This window comes from Carassius auratus, unplaced genomic scaffold (assembly GCF_003368295.1).
Source record: "Carassius auratus strain Wakin unplaced genomic scaffold, ASM336829v1 scaf_tig00216496, whole genome shotgun sequence".
Lineage (NCBI taxonomy): Eukaryota > Metazoa > Chordata > Actinopteri > Cypriniformes > Cyprinidae > Carassius > Carassius auratus.
Window position 1 is genome coordinate 7192 of NW_020528598.1, and position 9642 is coordinate 16833.

At 36.4% G+C, this 9642-nt stretch overlaps 1 long non-coding RNA gene across 1 annotated transcript; it reads left to right on the forward strand.

Moving 5' to 3' along the window:
* Positions 1–6864: 6864 nt before the first annotated feature.
* On the forward strand, positions 6865–8754 carry LOC113098283 (uncharacterized). Its single transcript, XR_003288975.1, has 2 exons — positions 6865–6960; positions 8047–8754. It is a non-coding gene; the product is annotated as an uncharacterized LOC113098283 (long non-coding RNA).
* The last annotated feature ends 888 nt before the right edge of the window (positions 8755–9642 follow it).

Here is a 9642-nt window from a genome sequence, read left to right on the forward strand (position 1 = left end):
GAAGGCAGTGTACAGGCAGAGACGGTCAAAGTGATCAACACTGAGGTAAGTGAAGCGGTTAATGTTGTTAATGATAGCCAAATGCCTAGTGTCAGTGCCGTCAGTGCTGCAAGTGTTCAGCAGAGTACTGATGGTGCTAATGCTGAAGAGGCTTTGAGTAAGAGGAGTGTGGAGAGCAGTGATGATGAGGTGGATGGACAGTCTGAAGTCACTGAAGGAAGCATTAGAGATGATGAATCCTGTTTTGATGTTGATATGGATAAGGCTTATGATGGAGTGTTGTATACTGTTGAACAGATTAACAACTTCTTGGATGAAACCAAGGGCAAAAGTGTTGAACTTGCAGAATTTTTCCCCGATTTAAATAAGTTTGTTGAATCAGTGAAAAAAATTAGCAGTGAGTGCAGCAATGAAGTTCTGTCCCAACAAAAGAGATTCAGGTTAAAGAAACACATAACGGCAATTAGGCAAAGTTCAAAGAAAGTTAGAAATAAGAGAAGTAAATTAAAATAAGGATCACATGGGTGTCTACAACTCTTTTGGGTTTCTCTTCACTTTTCTGATTTTATTTGATCTCCTTCCCTCTTTTATTTCTATGGATATCCTAAGAGTAGGATCTTTGAACATAAATGGGGCTAGGGGTGGAAATAAATTAGCTTTGTTAAAAGAGTGTATTGGTCCTAAAGAGATTAATGTGATGTTTCTTCAAGAAACACACAGTGATGAAGCAAATGAAACAGATTGGGGTTTGAGATGGGATGGTGAGTGTGTTTTAAGCCATGGCACTAATGTAAGTGCAGGGGTGGCAATACTTTTCTCAGTGAAAACAAAGATCAATATTTTATCAAAACAGGAAGTAGAAAAAGGAAGGCTCCTTGTTTTAAAAGTAGAAATAAACAGTAAGGTTTTTGTTTTTATTAATATTTATGCTCCCACAGTAGGAAGTGATCGAATTCTACTGTTTCAGAAACTTAAGAAAGTTCTTTATGATTTAGATCAAGATGATTTTTTAATTATGGGTGGGGATTGGAACTGTACTGTAGATTTTATTACTGACAGGAATGGTGAAGAACCTCATCCATCATCTGCTCTATCCCTAAAAAATTTTATAAAACAATCAGAACTCATTGATATTTGGAGAGGAAAGAATGAAGGAGTGAAACAGTACACCTGGATTAGGGTTACTAACAATAGAATTAGTGCTGCTCGTCTCGATAGATTTTATATGAAGAAAACTATGTATAATAGAGCAATGGACACACAAATAATCCCAAACGTTATCTCAGACCACCATATGATCACTTTACATGTTTTATTGTCACATACAACCCCTCGTTTTTATTTTTGGAAGTTTGACACCAAACTTCTGTTAGATCACGACTTCTGCGAAAATTTTAAACAATTTTGGAGTTATTGGGTAACTCAAAAAAGTGATTTTAACAATCTCCTGCAGTGGTGGGAAGTGGGGAAAGCTCAGATTAAACTTTTTAGCCAGCAATTTTTATCACATACAAGAAACGAGCTCAAATATACGCTATATGTTTTAGAAAAAGAGATATGTGAAATTCAAAATAGCCTGATGAACCAAAATGATCATTGTTTACAAGATCGCTTAAAGACAAAAAAACAGGAATTAAGGGATATATTTCAGGAGAGGGTTAAAGCAGCTTTGGTCAGAGCACGGTTTATATCAGTGCAAGATATGGATGCTCCAACAACCTTCTTCTTTAACCTGGAGAAAAAACACTCCCAATCCAATGTTATGCATGGCATTCGAAAAGCAAACGGGACAGTTACCTCAGATCCTCAGGAGATGAGAAGGCTTGCTGTGGACTTTTACACTAATTTATATGCAAAAGAAGAGACTGATATCTATCCATCAAGTGACTTTTTTAATGATCTGCCAGTATTGGATGAACAAACTGCACAAACTCTTGAAAGTGACCTGTGTTTCGGAGAAGTGACGGAAGCAGTTCATCAGCTTAACAAAGGGAAAGCTCCAGGCATTGATGGTCTGCCGGCAGAGTTTTACAAATCATTTTGGGAAGTTATTGGACAAGATTTGTTTTATGTTTTAAAGGAAAGTTTTAATCTGAATATGCTCCCTAAAAGTTGTCAGCGGGCCGTTCTCTCTCTAATCCCCAAAAAAGGAGATTTGCTTAGTTTAAAAAATTGGAGGCCTGTGTCTGTACTCACCACAGATTACAAAATACTGTCTAAGTGCTTTGTTAACAGACTTAAAAAAGTGTTAGACAAGTTAATTTTTGAAGACCAATCTTATTGTATTCCCAAGAAATCTATTTATGATAACCTGTTTTTAATGAGAGATATTTGAAGGTATACAAAACTGTACAATGAGGACTTTGGGATTGTTTCTCTTGATCAAGAGAAAGCTTTTGATCGTGTAGATCACCAGTATCTCTTTTATGTTCTTAAATGCTATGGTTTTGGTGAAAAGTTTTTATCTTGGATAAAGGTGTTATACAATGACGCTTCATGTTTGATAAAAGTTGGAGGAGGGTTAAGCGTTCCTGTAAAAATGGAGAAAGGCATTCGACAGGGATGTCCTATGTCAGGACAGCTTTACAGTTTAGCAATAGAACCTTTACTTTGCATGATAAGGAAAAAATTAAAAGGCATAGTTATAACAGGAGGTTTAAGAAAAGAAGCTTTTGTTCTCTCTGCTTATGCTGATGATGTTGCCGTTGTAATTAAAAATACAGAAGATGTGCAGTGTTTAGAAGAAAGCTTAGAAATATATGGCAAACTTTCTTCTGCCAAACTTAACTGGGAAAAAACAGAAGCCTTATGGTTTGGAGCCAATAGTAATCATATTTTTAACTTACCTAAACTTCCAAAAAATGTTAAATGGAATAAAACAGGTTTTAAATATTTAGGGGTATTTTTAGGTAACGATGACTTTGAAAAGAAAAATTGGGAGGGATTAGTAGATAGGGTCCGCGCCAAGTTGTCTAAATGGAAATGGTTGCTACCCCAGCTTTCGTATAGGGGAAGAGTTCTGATCGCCAACAATCTGATCGCCTCAACACTCTGGCATAAGTTCATGGTCCTCGACCCACCGATGGTTTTAATCAGAGAGATTCAAAAGATGCTGGTGGACTTCTTCTGGTCTGGACAACATTGGCTAAAGCCAGCGATGCTCTACCTACCGGTGCATGAAGGTGGACAGGGACTCATCGACATAAAGGCGAGGCTGGCAACCTTTCGATTGATGGCGGTCCAGCGCCTCCTCTATCATCAGCCTCACGTGTGGATGGACGTTGCGTGTGCCCTGCTTCTTAAGACCAGAAGAATGGGCTTGGACAGACAACTGTTTTTAATGAATTTTAATAGAACTTCACTCGGAGGACTTACACCCTTTTATAGTAATATATTGGAGCTGTGGCAGAATTTAAAATTTTCCAGAGAATGGGGGAGTCCTGATGCCTGGATCCTAGAAGAGCCCTTATTTTTTAATGATTTCTTACACACTGCTTGTTTGTCCTCTGATGCCATCAGAGTTGCACTGACTAGTGCTGGGATATCAAAGGTTTCCGATCTCAGAAGAGGATGTGAATGGATGGAGGCAAAGGAACTGGCTGATATGGTGGGCTTCAGATCCGTAAGGACCACCCAACGGTTGTTTAACGAACTAGAGTCGGCACTCCCAAGAGCAGCAAGAGACTTTTTAATTGTAACTGCTCCAAAAACCTGTAAAGAGGCGTATGGTTTCCCTGATTTTAAAATCTCCCTAAAGGATGAAGATTGGGAGGAAACCCCTGGAAACACAGTGACTATGAAAATCCCAGAGTTGAGTTGTTTTAGAACGCTTACCAGGAAAACTCTTTACAGAGTGTGTGTTAAAAACTGCAACTATAAAATTTTTAAAGACTTCAAAGGAACAAAATGGACTTCAGTGTTGGAGTCAGACTCTTCCCCGAGAGGAAGCTGGAGGTCCCTGTACAAAAGACCCATTGAGAAGAGAATAGGAGATCGTCAATGGAGAATTGTATATGGGATATTAGCCACGAACAGACACATAGCACGGTTAGATCCTTTAGTTGGGGAGGGATGTCCTTTCTGTGGTGAGTCTGAGAGTGTTTTACATGTTTTTATGCAATGTTCTCGTTTAAAAAATATTTTAGAATTGGCAAAATGTTGGAGTATAAGATTGTTGGGTTACTATAGTTTTAATCTGTTCATTTATGGTCCAAAGTACTCCGTTGAAAAAAAGAGGAAAGTGATTACTTTAAATTTTTTGTATGGTTTAATCAAGCTTGCAATTTGGGTTACAAGGAAAAATAGAGTGGAAGCAAAGGGGGGTGAAACAGATCCTGTTTTTATGGTTAATTGTTTTATTAAAAAAAGACTAACGTTGGAATATGCTTTTTACAAACTTACTAATAATGTGATGTTTTTTTATCATTTTTGGGGAGTTGATGGGTTTTTATGTGAACCTGATGGTTTTGAAGGATTTAAAATTAACATTTTTTGAGAAGGTTTGTAATTGAGTGTTTATTGTCTTTTATTGTTTATTTATGTATTTATTTATTTATTCATGTTTTTATAGCTTAGGTATGTATAAACTTATGTTTTTTCCCATAAAAGCAAAAAAGCTATTTTGTAATGTATAAATAAAGGACATTCTAAAGTCAAAGTCTCTCACTCTCTCTCACACACACACACTCACTCACTCACACACACACACACACACACACACACACCTTGAACAGACACACGCACTCTCTCTCTCTCTCTCTCACTCTCTCTCACACACACACACTCACTCACTCACACACACACACACACACACACACCTTGAACAGACACACGCACTCTCTCTCTCTCTCTCTCACTCTCTCTCTCACACACACTCTCACTCTCACACACACACACACACACACACACACACACACAAACCTTGAACAGACACACGCACTCTCTCTCTCTCTCTCTCTCTCTCTCACTCTCTCTCACACACACACTCACTCTCACTCACACACACACACACAAACCTTGAACAGACACACGCACACTCTCTCTCAACAAAAATTAATCTTGCTGCTGCATTCTGGATTAATTGTAAAGGTTTGATAGAATTGGCTGGAAGACCTGCCCAAGAGAGCATTGCAATAGTCCAGCCTGGACAGAACAAGAGCTTGAACAAGGAGTTGTGCAGCATGTTCCGAAAGAAAGGGGTTGATCTTCTTGATGTTGAATAAAGCAAATCTGCAGGATCGGACAGTTTTAGCAATGTGGTCTGAGAAAGTCAGCTGATCATCAATCATAACTCCAAGACTTCTAGCTGTTTTTGAAGGAGTAATGGTTGATGTGCCTAACTTGATGGTGAAATTGTGATGAAACGATGCGATATTGTTTACAATAGCAAACAATTATCAGCTTTTCATCAAAAACTCATGAATTCCTGACCTGGAGTTTTGTTTTTAAAGCGGTTTCACTCAGACGTGCATCATGATAAGAACAAAATATGATCACAAAATCTTGTACTTGTTGGCTGTAATCTACAATCTTAAAATATCTTAAATTAAATGTTCATTTCTGAACAGAATGTTCTTTATTTGTTGCATTTAAAATTAATTTGAACATTTTAATGTTATTTTTAAGATGCTTCTGTAGTTGATCCTGTATCTTAATTATATTATAAATCACAAACTCCTTTTTTTTTTGGTCTGACTAAAGATTCTCTAGACTTGAAATGTAACTAATATCCTATTTTTTTATGGCTGTGTAATTATTTATTTATTGTTTTCAGGTTTTAACATTTTATTTATTGCACTGTATGATGTTTACTCAATATTAATTTAACTCCCACATGAACATAACGTGTCTGATTCATTGTGTTTTCTCTTTCTGTCTTCAGTCTGAGTGATTGCAGGATTACAGAGGAACAGTGTCTCATCCTGACTTCAGCTCTGAAATCAAACCCATCACACCTGAGAGAACTGAACCTGAGTCTGAATCAAATAAAAAACACAGGAGTGAATCACTTATGTGACGTACTGAAGGATTCACGCTGTAAACTGAAGAGATTGAGGTCAGTAACATTCACAGACAAGAATCAAAATGATGAAAATCACTTTGTTCAACTCTTATGTGCTGTTCAAGGTCTTTTGAGACCCCAAATGATGTTTGCTGAAATAAAAACAAATGTTCCCTTTATCTAAATGACATGAGACTTTGTACGGTTGTCAACACTTGGTAGATCTACAAATAGAAAATTATATTGGATTGATATCTGGTTGTGTGTTAGTGTTAATATAGTCTCTCTCTGGAGACCCACATTGAAATGAATGAGGAAATGATTAAATCAATACTTTCTCTTCTTAATTTATCAAATAAAATCAATAAATCCACCACAATTCAGACCACAAAATACATGATGTAGGAAAAACACACACATCATGTTATTCCCATTAATAAAAGTTAGGAATGTGAGTCTTTTATAAAGTGAATTTTACATAAAAAGTTATTTTTATATAAAAACCTATTTAAAATATATTTTTAATTTATTTTATAAATTTAAAAAATATCATAAATCCTTAAAAAACTACATGAATGTGGAGTAAAAACATTAATGAACTGAGTAAAATTAAATACAAATATAGAGCCCAAACAGCACGAGTGTCGTCCCCAAACGAACAGCACATAAGAGTTCAACAAAACACTTTATACTCAATATCTCATGATGAATGTGTTCACATTATATTTGTGAAAGATTCTTCATCTTAATGATTTGTTTGTAAGATGATCTCTCTTCCTCTGTTTGTCTCTTTCTAGTCTTTATGACTGTGGCATTACAGATGTTTCTTCTTTAACTCAGTCTTTGACAAACACAAAAGCTCTGCAGTTTCTAAAAGAGCTTGATCTGAGAGAGAATAAGATTGGAGACTCAAAGCAGAAGATCATTGATGTGCTACGAGACTCAAACTGTGAACTGAGGTGAGTAAACTTCACTTTGTGATATTAAAGAGATTCATTTACCTCTGATATGTGAACAAATATATACTTTCAAATATTAGTGAAAAGAGTTGATCAAATGATCATCAAGCTTTATTTCAAAGGGTTTGTGTCTGAATGAAATGTAAAGTTGATAAAAATGTTGAACACGAAGGAGGAAAGAGAAGAAAAGCAGACTGTCACAGCTTTCTACAGCAACAGCTGCTTTATTAATGAGATCAGTAATAGTGAATCATTAGAGTTTGAAATAGATTTGTTCAGATTGTAGGAAAACGCTGGTAAAATCAGAGCAGATTCAGCTTCAGCTCACAGTCGTCCAGCATCACATGATCAATGTCTCTGTCTCTTGTGTGTTTTTACTTTGACAAGCAACACGTCACATTACTTTACACTTACTTTCTGTAAGAGATAATGTACCTCCAGCCGCTTGTTATCACAGAATAAACCCGACAGGGTGATCAGGACTTGTGTCCTCCTGAAGAGACTTATTCTGTGATCACATCCGGCTGCATCTGCATTATCACACTTACTATATGCTTTCTTGACACACAAGTGAAGAATCAAACACAATTTAGATTCAGCTAAACACTTCTGCTCAGTTAGCAACAACTTGAACAACAAGACACACTTTGAACAATGTCTCCTCAAGTCTACTATTAACAGGAATCTCCTGCGGTTTGGTTTGAGGGTAAATCCAGTCAGTAACTGAGGCACAAGCTAATAGCAGTTGTGTTTGAATGAAACGAGTGAGAGCGCGGTGCTGTGATACGAGAGAAGTCAAAGAAACGGCCGACTCAAATACGGTATGACTGTGTGTTATTCTGCTGCTAATGACACACACCTAATGAATAACACACCTCCGAATGTCACCACTGACCAATCAGAATCCAGTATTCCAGCGAGCTGTGCAATCATTTCACTTATTTACTGAGACCAACACAAACATGTTTAAACTAGAGACAAACAGCTTTAACTAGTGACACATTTAACTGAAAGATTTGTGTTTTAAGACAAAATATCATTTTGACATTGAAGACTGATTATCTTCTCTTCTGTTCCACCTTACAGTATAGATACAGATCCATCACCAGAAGACCCCAAAAGAGATCCATCACCAAAAGCTGATGAATGCAGTATCTCATAAAGTGAAGTGATCTTGAGAGGAGAAGTAAACATCAGCTGAAGATCCACAGAAGAGCTTCACTACTGTGTCTATGAGGAGAAATAAATGTGTGATAAATGTGTAAATGTGATCCATACAGGTGAAGAGACTCAGACTTTACAATCAAATAATGCAGCATGTGTGTTAGAAACATGATATTGAATGATTAATGTTGCTTTAGTATTCAAGCAGATGATCATTGTGTTAAATGTAAAGCTGGAACAGAGGAGGAAGAAGCTCAGATGAGTCTGTCTGGCTCTTCAGTTTAATAATATTTCTATTAAACTCATTCATAATGATTCAGATGTTTAAATGTGATTGTCAAGTGCAGCACTTAAATGTGTCAAAAGATATAAAGCAAATCTACACTGTGTGAAACTTATCTCATGTTTTCTACACATTATTATTCTATTTTACTTTATATTTAGTTGTGTGTCTGTTGTTAATGTACATATATCCAGTATATAGTCTCTCCTTCATCAAATCAACTAAACATTTTCACAAGTTAACAGCATTTGTGTCTTTCACTCTCCTCTAAATACTCAAACACATTTAGTCTTTTTAACACTTTTATATTTTCATGTAAATAAAATGCCACATACAGTTAAAAACAATACAGAGTCATTCTAGTGTTGGACCTCCACATATTGTTCAGTGTTATAAAGCTGTTTCTGCTCTTGCTAATGCGTCTCTTGATGTCATTGTCTGTCCTCCATCATGTCTAATGATGAAGCCCAGGTCTACAAACTCCTCATTTCTACAGAGGTCTGCTCCTGTACTTTAATTGCTGAGGGGTTTGAGGTGTTCAGTGTTATCATCTCTGTTTTCTGCTTGTTGATCTTGGAGTCTAGTTGTCTGAGTCCAGATGTTTTCTCTGGTGAGGGTGTAAGAACAACAGCTAATCATCAGTGAAGTCAAGATCTTCTCTGGATAATGCTCGACTTAAACAGACAAACACTTCATGAGTCAACTGTCAGCTTTTCCTCACAACGGAGAGCTCAGACTCAGATGTTGATAAAATAATCTTATAATATTCATACACCAGACAGTTGAGTATCTAGAGTACAGTATGCACAGTGTGTAGTGTGTCATTCAGGATTTCATTTGGATATAAATTAAATCCAAGCAATGGCCATTTAGTTTTATTAATGAATCTAAATGGTCAGCAAATGAACTTAATGAACTTTGATGCTTGAGCAGCAAATCAGCATATTAGTATGATTTTTTTTTTCAGATAGTGAGCAGGACAAACAAATATGACTGGGACTGTCATACACTTTAAAAACATTGAAATGTTTAAGTCAAAATAACTTAATATTTTTTAGTTCAATAAAATATATATTTTTAAGTGTCTGTTACCATACACTGTAAACCCTATTATAATAAAACGCTGTGAATGTTTAGAGTTTAGTTGTAGTGTTTCTGCTTGTTGTTGTGTGGAGAACGCTTCCACAAAAGGAGTTTTCCCCACCATGTCCTTGGTGGGGGCTTGTAGTCCGTAA